We start from the raw sequence: 13651 nt of genomic DNA on the forward strand, positions 1-13651 counted from the left end.
ACCGATTCTCGGGTTCCAGTGCTGGAAGTACATACCTATAATAGTGAACCCACTTCTTTATGATGACCTAAGCCATCAAAGCACTGTTTCATTATGTAGATTATACTAGTTGATGCACAAACAATCTCTTTGGTTTCTTTCAAGAACCGAAAAGAAATATTTTGAACTGAATTCTACAGTATTGCATACGAGAATATGATTGATATGAGAAAGGTATTATTATTATTATTAGCAAGCAGCATTCCGTTTTAGGACTTTTCCCAGAACGTCTCATAGACTTTTTTCGAGACTGATGGTGAAAAAACTCTAACACAATCAAATTAAAAATAACTACAAAATATATATGGATCACATTTAAATATTTTTACTGATTGAAACAATTACCATTAACACTTTCCAATTAAAACAAACCTTTTAGGTTCCATTATCCGAAAGATTTCGTTGTAGCAGGTAGAGCCAAAGCCCCAATCTCGGATTCTCGGTTGTTTTCCGTTTTCATCGTTAAACCCGGTACCTGTTAAAAGGAAACTCATTTAAATTTCTCACTTTCTGCCGTTACCCACAATACGAAAAAAAACAGCATCCCTCGGAGTGCAAATTGTTTCCACCGGTACCAGCAAAAGTAGTTGCTGCTGAAAACTGTTCTGTAACTGGGAATAATTGTTTCTAAACCGGGTGGAACTGAATGCGTTTCAGGATGGAAGCAAAAACGAATAAAGTTGTAAGCCGGCTGAATCCAGTATTGATTGTTCATTCGACGAACTCCTTTACCTGCCCACTTCCGAAAAAAGCAACGATTTATGGCAAAAAGTACTTGAAATTAATTTTCAGTGTGCCAACAACAGACGACCTGGTTCTGGGAAGAGGTGTAGAAACCGAAATGCAGAGGAGGAGTTGTTTTAACTATTGGAAAACATCGTAAATAGATTTAGTTGGAATTGATGATATACCAAATCTGAAAATTTTTTAACTGTTTCAGCTGAATAGGATTTATAATGAACCGAGAATTACAAACTAGTACTCAGGAGATTATACAAGTAACTTGGTAGCTAAAGCCGCAGCTGTCATACGGGCAGTTACTCGTAATCGATGTCATTAGGATGGGAGAGGATAATCTGACTTACCACTTATTACTATCGCCACAGTCTCTGTTCACTACGCTAATAGAACTTTCTAGATTGGCTCTACTCGACGTGAGGAAAAAAATCGATTTTCCTCTTCAGAAGTTCGTCAAAGTGCATAAAATTAATTGGAAAAAGAACGGCTGCGGTCAATGCAACGAACAATGACGTTTTTTTTCTAATGCAGGGTTTGATAGGGCCTGGATAGCCGGGGTACGGATAGCAAAACACTAATGACCGTAGTGCACGGCTTGGCGTTGATGTGCTTTTATGGTGCACTGGTCAAACGATGCAAATCTAATGGATTCTTGAGTGCGTTTGATGGAAAATATTGCATGTTGATGGTGGTCACTTTTACTCGGCCCATTATTTGGAAATCGAAATAGTGTCCATTGAACACTTAAAATGCGTGATGTTTAAAGATATTTTTAAACTATCAGAGAAATGCCCACTTTCACTCACTTTTAACCCAAGCAAAGTCTTGGCATTACATTCCTTTTGTGGAATTTTACTTTTCTGTTTTAACAAACTTCGCAGTCAATTCTTAGCGACACTAAGAATCCTTTCAGGTCTGGACTCGAACATACGACAACTGGCTAGTAAGATCAGTGCCCTATGCATTGAACCGCCAACCTTTTTCTTCAAATCCATCTTAAAATATTTTTTGCAGATATACAGATATTTTAGTAGCTCCAAAGACATTATATTAACAAGATATCCAGCTCTCACATTTCCCGAATAAATTATTGGCAACATCCTTTTTTGCGAGCATGTCGCCCTCAGGCGAGTCCGCATCGAATCTCGTACATAGAAGTATGGAAGAGAAATGTCAAATTCGTGCACGCCAAAATAGCAGCACTGCGCATCCATACATTTGACATGATATGTTGAATGTGCTGCCGTGCGATGGCGTTGCTGAACTGAAGATTGATTTCACTCCAAGCTGACAGGGTCTGGTAGCTCGCTTGGTAGACGATTCACGTTTATGGCCTTATTATTTTCCAATCTGCTTGTCCTCAACCGATTTCTTGAAGAACACAGGGGTCGAGAATCTGTCACTCTTCATCCGTGCTTCTAAGTTCGTTCCCGAGTAGATGTAAATAAAACAAAGATCCAAACAATAAAAAAATTTTACCATTATATCATGTCTTGATGTTTCAGTGCTGTCATAAAGACTGTCCCAGAAAGTATGAACGCAACCAAAAACCGCTGCCATTTCGCAATGGTTCAGAATCTGTCAATTCAAGGAATGTTGTTGTTGTAGTCTAGGAATGTTGTTGTTGTAGTCTAAAATTTTCAGTGTATGGAATAAAATTTGATATGATATGATAAATATTGCTATTTAATTTATACGCCAATTCGCACCTCTCTTATTCTAACTAAGATAATAAATAGTTTATAATAGTTTTTTTTATTTATTTATTTGACACGGCTAGACATTGGGAAGTTTAACGGAGTTTTATTATTTACAATTCCTGTAAAAAAAGTAAAAATTTATGTTTATTACTGGATCTGGTCGTTACTCCTTGGGTGAGAAGAACTTTCTTTGATATCCAGCAAATAAAGGTGGTGGTGATTGGTTTACTTTTTTCGTCATCGTCCATTGATGCATCCTTGCCCGTGCTATTGAGTACAACGCTTTGGGATTTCCAGGTGTTTGGTTTGTGGTTAAACGGAACAGACATATCGAGTTGTACATTGGATGACGTAGATGTTTAACTACGTTTTCGGGATGATGGGGCGGCTAGGAACCGGCAAAGAGGAAATACCGCTGTTTTTGGGTGTAGATGTTTACTTAGTCAGTTTCCCGCAAGGCTTACAGCAATAAACCGATTTTTGGCGGAATCGACATGTGGCCAACAGAAGGTAGTAGGTGACAAGTAATTTACAAGAAATTCATGTGTTCAGACCATGAGTAACATAAGATGGAATATGCTTCTGTAAATGCATACATACTCCATATACGCTGGTATGTTGTACTTGATGTTTTCATGCTCCATGTAATACGCATTTATTATTGACTTCAACAAATTTATTAGCATTGCTGGAAAAATAAAATAAAATAAACAATCGCGAATGGGTTTGCTGCAGACCAATTTTAGATTTTCACCTCGAATAATACGATTAACTTATAAATTTTAACGCATTTCATAGAAATCTGACAACACCGACAATGATATGCAGACGGCGCTTCGATCGGTTGATATCGTAGAGATTTGGGGCGGTAGATTGTCAGTTTCCGCCGCTTGAGCATTTTTAGTTTCGCGAATGACACTTCTCACTACTGGAAACATACTTGTTAAAGCTGCAATATTACTCAAAATAACTGTTGCGACCAAATTTTTTACTATATGTATCAAACAACACATTGAAATTAGACTTTTTCGAGAGCAGCATTTAGACACCGCATCGTACTTCCAGTGATGCCAACTCCTTCCAGCAACACTTCAATTGCTCGTACCGAAGGTCGAAAGTGAGCCCGTTTCAAGTCCACATCGACGGTTTTTTTCGTATTGGAGATGGCACCTTTTGTTATTTAAGTATACTTATCTCGAAATTTTCTAACTTTTCAGAGACTGTATTGTTTTCTTGAAAATGTCGTTATTGTATACTGACACGAGAAATGAAAGCAAACTGCTTTATTAACTAAACAATAAAAATAAAGGCCTCGAAATTATATGAAAGTAATTTTTTCCACACCATTTTCAACACGTGCATTTTTACGAGCCCTACATCTTGTGTAAAGCACTTAACGAAGAAGCAAGAATAACCGTTGCGTGATAAATCAAGTAACATCAGTCACACCTCATTCAAGGCGCTGAGTGCAACCCTCATATTCTTTTATTGGAATTCTCGTCTACAGTTAACGTACCGGCGCTGACTTTAAGCAAACGAAAGCAGGGTCAAGAAGTCGATGTTTGGAAGTACGAAGAATCCATCCTTCGGCCATCTTTGGATCCTTCAGCGAGGAGATATGATAAATGACGTCCATAATTTCTGACGTTGTCGTACTCATAATCCTCCACCGGATGGGGAACCTTCAGCAAGCAGTCAAGCTGAAACATCATAATTCATCGGGATGCTGTATACGATTCGACGGTCCACACACACACACACACTCACACAAAGTCCGTATATTGTGTTTACTCTTAGATGTGCTCTCCTGCGGTTTCTGTTGAGTACCCGCAGAGCCCTCCCAGAGGTGACAGAACGAACATCCGTTCACGTTAATTGGAATAAAAAATAATTTACTGCTCTGGCACACAGTGTCTTCAGTGACAACGGAAATTAATAGCTCTGTCTGAATACACTTAATGACAAAGTTGGCATGGCTGGAAGCGGTTCGATGAGCTTTGGTGATTACTATTCTCTTCGAGCGACCAATTTTTATACGTGGCAGTAGCGTTCAACGAAATTATGATGAACTTTTTCTATTAACAGAAAGTGTTATAATATGCCGCCTTTAAGAAAACATTGCCATAATCTACTGATATATTTTCTTTCTTTTCAGTACGCATGAGGAACATAATTTTCAATGATTTCGGTAGAAGTGATGAGAATTGATTGATACAAACCCATCGAAATAAGTAAGATATTTTTTGGAATCGAAATAACAAATGATCTGGGATTGCTTATTGTCAGATTCCTAATTCACGTCTCCAGCGAGCCTTTGCTGTAAAAGACTTCACTCTAAACCGCTCGCTCTTCTGAGCCGCGAAATTCGTATTGCAAAGTGATTACATTTTCGAGTAGAGTGAGATCAAATTAATTTGATACTATGATGTTCACATGCTACAGCTTCTGAATACGAGAAAGACAAAAAGCACATTTTCATACTTATCAAATAGCCGCACTGCTATTCACGATGGTTGCGGGACGGATGCGACAAAACGAGTGTACATCGACTAAAACTACCTGTATACAGCTTTGCGAATCAACACTGCTTGGCATATGATTGAAAATTCTCCATCTACTCACAGCTTAACGTCACAGTCCATAGCATTCGCAGAGAAATCGAAATCCAAATTACCTAGGTTCGAAACCCAGGTCTCTCTCTCTTTGTGGAGATGTGTTGGTGCTTTTCACACTTTTTATTGCAAGTAATATCGCCTAAAGGTATAATATCCCGGGTATTTTGCCCAATTTATTTTTAGCTTATGCTCGCGATTTGTTTGTTTTCAGTATTGTCTTTTTAAAGCAAATCAATCATGCATTTCAGTTTTGTTTTCGTTGTTTGATAATAAGTTTAAATTGAGAACAAGTTTTGCTATCAACAAGAAAAAATCTATATCTTATTTAGATTTCAGTTTGCTTTCGCTGTTAGCAAAAAAAAAGTTTTCTGTTTAATATCATCGGAATATCTTTTCGCTTTCGATTTTGATTTTTTGCCACTTAAAACGACCAAAACAACAGCAAATTGAGTAATCGATAAATGCGAACATCACAACATCAAAATCAGTATTCTATTTGATCTCACACTCTGCTCGGGTTTCTTATGGAAACATTCACACAGAACGTCAGCGTCATGGCACTGTTTAACGTCCGGAATGTGTTATCGTTTCGTTAAATAAAGTATCAAACTAATTTTGACGGACGCTAACGCTCCGGTGACGGAAATTGACGGATCATCGAATCTTAACAGTTTGGCTGAAAAGTTCGTATCGTTTAATAGAAACACACATTTTTTTGCCAAAATTCGTATTTTTTATTCAACATAACTGCCATCAGAGGCGATACAGCGAATATAGCGATCTTCCATCTTTTCGATACCATTTTTGTAGTACGATTAGTTCTTTGCTCCAAAATAGGCCTCAGTTTCATTGATTACCTTTTCATTGCTTCTAAATTTTTTACCAGCGAGCATTCTCTTGAGGTCTGAGAACAGGTCACTGGGAGCCAAATCTGGAGAATACGGTGGATGAGGGAGCAATTCGAAGCCCAATTCGTTCAATTTCATTTCGATTTTATTTCGATATAACAGCTCCAAACACTGCTCAGAATCATCAATTCGTTGTTGTTTTTGATCGATTGTGAGCTAACGTGGCACCCATTTTGCACAAAGCTTTCTCATATCCAAATATTCGTGAATAATATGTCTAACACGTTCCTTTGATATCTTTAGGGTGTCAGCTATCTCGATCAACTTCACTTTACGGTCATTGAAAATCATTTTGTGGATTTTTTTCACGTTTTCATCGGTAACAGCCTCTTTTGGACGTCCACTGCGTTCATCGTCTTCGGTGCTCATATGACCAGTACGAAATTTTGCAAACCACTTACGAATTGTTGCTTCGCCAGGTGCAGAGTCTGGATAACACTCATCAAGCCATTTGTTGGTATCGGCGGCACTTTTTTTCATCAAAAAGTAGTGTTTCATCAACACACGAAATTTCTTTTTTTCCATTTTTTTCACAATAACAAAAGTAGCTTCACTCAAAATGCAATATCTCACAAACTAATAATCAGACAGCTGTCAAATTTATACACATATCTTTTGAAGGTTGGTACTAACTGAAAATGGTATGGATTTAATTCTAGTGGCGTCCTCTCATAGAAACGATACGAACTTTTCAGCCGATCTGTTATTTAGAAACTATTTTGAAATTCACTCATGAATACACACACTTCCCACGGAGAAAACCGTTACATTTAGTTGTACGTTGAGCGTTTGTTGAACGAAACACTGGACGACATATTTGTTATGACTGTTGAAACGATTTATTATTGTTATTGAACCCATATTGTAAGGATTTTCAAGGAACTAGCATTGGCATTTTAGCATGAGCGACCGCATGCGTGTTGCTACTTAGATCGGACAAGGGTGAAATAGGTATAGTGATCTGAGACAATAAGGGTCAGTGAATTCTTTTGCTATTTGAAAGATAAATACTAGATTCCTACTAGCTTGTGCAATGACAAACACACACACACACACACACACACACACACATCGAAAAATTTTCCAATTTTTTACTACGATCATTGATTTCTGGAGGTCGCATTTGGTTCTTTAACTTCTCCAATTTAAAAGCATTGTGAAACAATAGAAATTCGATTTTCTGCCACCTTGGCATCACTGTTCAACGTATTGGACCAACCCCAGTGGATTTTGTCGAACCGCATCGGAATTTGTCGAACCACAATCGGGCCGTCATTGGAAAATTCTGCACCATTAGCATCAACCATGTCAACTTAAAAATAGCTTTATGCTTACATTACGTAACGAAAGTGCAAAAGAGTGAATAGATAGACATATCCGTCCTCGTCGGCTTGCTTTGGTATGTAGTCACGTTTTTCTTCTAGCAATACACAACGTAAGCTTAAATCTCAGGCAAGTTGAGGAGGGTTTTCGGGGTTCAAACCTTCAAAGTCTTTCACAGACTTTTCCCGATCTTATTTATCCATTGGAAAAAAAAACCCGCTAAATTTTACGTCTTTCACAGACTTTTCCCGATCTTATTTATCCATTGGAAAAAATCCCACTAAGAGAGCAATAATTTCAAATTTTACCATATTCTATTAAATGAATTTTTTTTCTGAACTAATATCCAAGTGACGATTAGTGTAATAATGCTCCAGCACTGTCTCTCAATGCGTGAATCGTGAGATAAGTTGCTGCCTCTCTTCGCTCCACCTTAATACCTGAGTGTGTCGCGATTCTTACCATACATTATACAGCATGCATACATACATACGATTTCATGATTCAACATCTCAACTCTTCGCGTACAACGGGATCGGTAAGCGAGAATTAACAACCGATCGTTACTCCAGAGAGAATCCCTACAGAGACATGTCACTATGGATCAATGTAATATAAACAGATGGTGCAGACCACATGGCTTGCTTGAGTTGGTGACTAAAAATATACAAGTTTTTTAGGCTTCCTTTGTTCTCCACTATCAATTTGTTACTCTCGATACAAAAAATTTCTGGTGGTGACATTTCTTAACGTTTATCTGTTTCTCTAGCGTACAAATACTACTTCCTGCGCCATAGCGATTAGTATACACAGATCAAATACTTTGTGAACCCACACTTTTTTTCATGAACATATTCAAAGTAGGAAATTAAGTATAAATATTCTTTACAATACTTCATTTTTCAATATACTTTTAAAGCAAAACTAATCTTGGATAAAAAAAACAGTCTTATTCCAACAGTTTAACATCGATGAGGATCTGATAAGTGATGACTATTTCATATTAATACTGATTTACATGTCATGTAAATTTCGTAATCATTTTTTTGTTGACTACACTTTAAATAAGTGTATTTTCCATAGACAAGCAAGCGAATTCTGCAATCTTATCGCTTGTTTCTGTTTTTATACCACAATCGTTTCTATGATTAAAAAATTCAATTGAAGAAAAAATACCGATAAAACGTTTACCATGCAGGGCGAAGCATGCATCCACGGTGGTAACCCTAGTTTTCCAAACCTTGACAATAATTTACCAAGAAACTACATTAAAATAAAGTTTGTTTATGTTAATAACAGTTGATTAGGCAGAGCAGGATTTAATTACAGTTTACAATAATTCTATGCATGATTCATACAATTTCAATGTTTTTTCGACCGTTTTGATACGATTTTCCAAAGAGAAAACACAAATAGTAGCTCGATTTGTTTAATCTTTTTTTTGCAGCTATCGCTCTGGACCAAAAAAGGATTACGTTTATCTAGTTCCGATGCAATAGTTATAACAACCAAAAACAAACAGTTTTTCGAAAGCTTACGGCAGCTCTACATCCAATAATATCACGTACACTGGCAACCGACGTTAACCGGCCGATTTCCGAAATCATCAGACAAATAGGTGCCAATTTATCGAAACAAAATGAATCCAATTTGTTTCCCGTTCGTGCGGATTGTCACAGCAGCACGTGTGTGTTTCGTTGAACAATAAATGAACAAACATTATTGTTCGGGCGAAACCTTTTTCGCTGTTTGCCTCTAAACTGTCAGTAATACTTGCAAAATGAGAGCTTGTAGGATCGAATGAGTGAGAAATTAGTGCCATTATTCTCAATTCACTGGCGGAGAAATCGATTTTTTGGTTGTCTGCTGAACAAAAAAAAATCAACTAATCTAACATGATCTTTGGCTTAGGGGGCGACCTCGATAACAGAACTATGGATAACATTCATAAAGAAACTGTCTTGCTGTCTTTCAAGTACGACCGACGACTTCTGATAATTTATATGATTTAATTCACTGTAACGTGAAGTGAGCACTAACTCAAATCACTGGAACTGTTCCACCATTTTAGATATCCTGGGGTTTGATTAAACACGTCTCAGAAGACAATTTGATTGTATTGAGGGTCGTTCCTATGGTCGATGTAGATCTATTTTCAATCTTGTCCGTATGTCCTTGTATCGCATCAGACTCTGTCAGCTTGGAGCAAATTCAATCTTCAGTTCAGCAACGCCATCGCACGGCATTACATTCAACATTGCATGTCAATTGTATGGGTGCGCAATGCTGCTATTTTGGCGCGCACGAATTTAACATTTCTCTCCCCTATTTCTATGTACGAGATTCGATACGGACTCGCCTGAGGGCGCCATGCTCGCAAAAAAGGATGTTGCCAATTATTTGCTCGGGAAATGTGAGAGCTGGATATCTTGCTAATATAATGTCTTTGATCGCACACAAGCATCCAAAAGCAGCAAGCAATATTGGATATATTTTCGTTACTAACTTTTACCTGGTAACAACATAGAACATTACAAAATTTATAATCCCTTGCATGAAATTTCCTGTTCGTATGTAAGGGTAAGGTTTCATGAATCCAAAAAGAATTTCGTGAACTATGAACCCTCTTAAATTTGGCTAAAACTGTTCTTTCAGTTGCTTTGCTATTACGTAACTGACAAATAACGCCAGATTTACTGGATTTTCTATGAAGTTTAAAAAAAGTAGAAGTAGAGATTTCACATTTACAGTGGCGTTATATCGTGAGGAAAAGTTACAAATAAAAAAATGACACGAATTTATGCATCATTGGGTTTTGTTCCGATATAATAACAAGTTGAATACAATAAAATGGGCATCATAAGAAATCATTATTTTTCTAAGGCAACTAACGTTTATAATGCTAGTAATGCCCAACTCTGTTCAGCTCAATGCATTGATGTGGCGGAAGCAATAATGCTTTGTTGTTTTATATAATGTATATCTAATAATAATGTCTGTTTCGTGTAATAGATATTACTTCAGATTGTAGAAAAACTTAAAAATTAACCTAGACTGACTACTGAGTAAAATTAATGTAAGCCAAGTATTATCCTTTATTTATAACATGGTGCAGCAATCACAATTCAAAAATATATACATTTTAGGAGAATGTATTTATTTGGTACAATTATTTTGTTGTCTAGAGAATGTCCAATTTCAACAGTTTTTTAATCGATGATGAAATTCGACCACACTCTCATGCGGTGAATTACTATTTGGTACTGGCAAAGATACCGAAACTACTTGAATGTTTCTTGTTTACAATCGTTTTTTAGAAGGAAAACCTATGCTAGCTTTAGTAGCTTCAGTAACTCAGACATATATTTTTTTAGCATGTTAGTAAATACCTAGACATATAAATCCATGTTAGTCAATTAAAAATACTATTACATCATAGTTCTAGTGTAATAGTAACCAATAAAAATAAAAATTGAATTACGATATACTTAAATTATGGAATATTTAAAAATCCATTACGAATCAATAAGATTCTTTTTAACAAACCAACAAAAGCACACAGTGTGGTAAGCCCACTGCGCTTAATCACTGAAAATATTCCGGGTTTCAATGTGTCGGTTTTGTCTGTTATTCTTTGTGTGACGGTTCGTTCAACTCAAGCGGTTTAAATTTTCCGCGCCCTGTTTGCGACTACACTTCACCTCAAGTCTCTGGTACTAAAAAAATTGTTTCAATTTTTTTCACGATCTAATACCGTATCTAGATGTTTCAAGAATTTCTAAGACTTCCGGCTACACAGATATGTTTTTCTTAGTTCTGTGCATTTTCATGAGAGAAAAAGTTGTGCGGTTTCATAGGCGAATTTTCAAATCTATGCAGTTTTTGCGGTTAATTAATGCAATTTTTTCTGAGATATCCTCCGCATATAAAAGTCTGGAGTGTGTTTTTGTGTGTCAGATCTTCCGATAGGGATAACTGTCAATCTGGTCATCCTACTATTAAAGTCATTTCTGGAGTTTTGTTCAGTAATTTTTTTAAAACTCATCATGAATTGTGAAAATTAATTTCTGAAAAATAGTTGAACGCACAAAAAAATTACGTGAGCCAAAATTTCCATCCTTTATATGTGATGTATACGACTTAGCTTAATTTTCTCGCATTTGACTGAATTGATTTCGACAATCTTGAGATTATTTTTACGCTACTATGAGTTCAATAGTTTGGATTAGGTAAATCATAACGAACATTTTCGATTCGGAATGTTTAATCTTATAAGTGATATAACCGACAAATAATAGGTATTTAATTCGCTTAATTTTCTCTGAGATGATTGATGCGATCAAGAAAATGTTAGATGCAACTATTGTGTTGTTAGATAAGTTTTCAATGCTGATTTAAGGCTGATACATTCGCTCTATAAGATAATCGTATATGTGATGATGGCTGTAGTCGAATTTCTTCCAAATGTTAAGCTTCTGCCATTGACTATTGATGGAAACAATTCGCACAAAGCAAATCGGTCAATTGTATTTTGTTTAAAGCCGCTGGACATTGCATTGCTCCGATATAGGTATGCACCATTTTTGAGATTTTTTCTCAAGTTTGACTTGTCCTGGAAAAAACGAAGAAACTGCTTCGTTTAGCAACTAAAGTAAAGAATTGGTACGAAGGCCCTGTTCCGTCAAACGTACAACAAGAAATATAGTGAGATAAGACGTATTTATATCAAAATGCGTAAGCTCCTAATAGAATAGTACTTCTTATTATGTCCTAATTTTGGTTGTGTAATCCAATCGAATAACACATTCATAAATTGTAGTGCACACGAAATCGCTCCTCAATGGTTGATGAAAAACCGATTTCAACAATCTTAGGCTCATTTCAAAGCTACTCTTGAGCCTTTGTTCGAATTCGAAGATCAAATAGCAGATATTTTTCGTTTCCAGAGATGTAATTGTAAAAGTGACGTAAACGACCAAGAACAAAGATCGATAGACTGATTTCGACAAGCTTTGACTCGTTTGTAAGTTACTAGTCAAGTCATTGATCAATTTCAAAGATCAAAAGTCTGTCATTCCCGATTCTGAAGATACAACAGTATAAATGACGTAATCGACCGTCCTTTTTGCACAAATTCGCGATATGAAAGACCACCTTTTTAAATCACACGTGAATTCAGTCGGAATGAAATAAAATAGTGATTTTAACCAAACCAGCGAAACAAAATTTTGCATGAAGTGAATGTAGCACCCAAAATAGTTTCGTGATGTGAATGCTGCACTCAAAATAGGGTCGATCGCAGTAACATTTGCAAGTATTCGCCACGCTGATTGAACAAATTTTTACCTACAGTTCGTATGTGAGGGTACTAAACGGTAGGGTTTTCTTCACTCAACTCGAGCTTGGATGCGGTTTACTTAATTTTAACTTCTCGCCCGGAGCTCCCATTGTTGAATGGTTTTGACTTTTTGTTTCTGCCAACAATGGAAAGTTAAATTAAATTTAATTCTGGTTATAATTATCGTAATTTGTGCTGAGTGATATAAATTACATTTCCGTTCGAATACGTTCACACAGACAAGCCATATCGAAATTAAATTTTCTTCGTGGACTATTTCAATATAGCAGAGCCTCAGGGAAAATGGATCTGGTTTTCTGTCACTTTGTATAGGTCAACTGTTGTTATTTTTGTTTCCTATTGCATGATATATAAGTTGCTTTACCCAGTAATGCAGTCTCGGTTCGTGAAAGATACGACCAAGCTTATTAGGATCAAATTAGTACGATTAGTACGATTACTTGGGGTTTACACTGTTTTATGATACTTTTGATCAAGGAAAGAATGTTATTTTCACGGCACAGCTGGCACTGCTCTTCGAACTGTCACATTCTTGAATCACTTGCGTGTGTAGTTTTCGTTTGAGCAAACTGTATCAGGAATCAGGAATCAGAACAAATTGGCTCAAATGGCACGTTCCCCTTGATATTTGGAGATTTGTGCCTTGCCATCAATTTGTTTTTAGCATCATTTTCCCGATATATAAGAGGGAAGGATTGAAAGGAAATGGTAAGGGTTGGACTAGGAGGATGGGAAAAATTGACGACACAAAAACACATAAAAGCAGAAGTAAATTCTGCACCCCTAAGGGATGCTGAACAATCTGCTGAGGATCACATTTAGTGGAAGCAGAAGGAAATTCTGAACCTCTACGAGGTCCCGAACAGTCTGCTGTTAATAAAACCTCCAACCCCCGAGAGGATTTAGAGATCTTACAAAAGCGACACCATTCTGCACTCCCGGAAGAATGCAGAACGACTCGCAGTATGT

The 13651-nt window shown here is 36.7% G+C and overlaps 1 protein-coding gene across 4 annotated transcripts in view; it reads right to left on the reverse strand.

Annotated features, from left to right (window-relative positions):
- LOC131434660 (neuropeptide Y receptor type 2) overlaps positions 1-13651 on the reverse strand; it is a 231705-nt gene that overhangs the window by 171857 nt on the left and 46197 nt on the right. The window contains exon 2 of one of the 4 annotated variants that reach the window (XM_058601616.1): positions 412-514. The exons of the other annotated variants lie outside the window; for them this stretch is intronic. The gene's annotated coding sequence lies outside the window, so the exon portion shown is untranslated. The remainder of the gene's footprint in view (positions 1-411; positions 515-13651) is intronic. 4 annotated transcript variants of the gene reach the window in all.

The sequence above is a fragment of the Malaya genurostris genome, chromosome 3, assembly GCF_030247185.1.
Source record: "Malaya genurostris strain Urasoe2022 chromosome 3, Malgen_1.1, whole genome shotgun sequence".
Classification (NCBI taxonomy): Eukaryota; Metazoa; Arthropoda; class Insecta; order Diptera; family Culicidae; genus Malaya; species Malaya genurostris.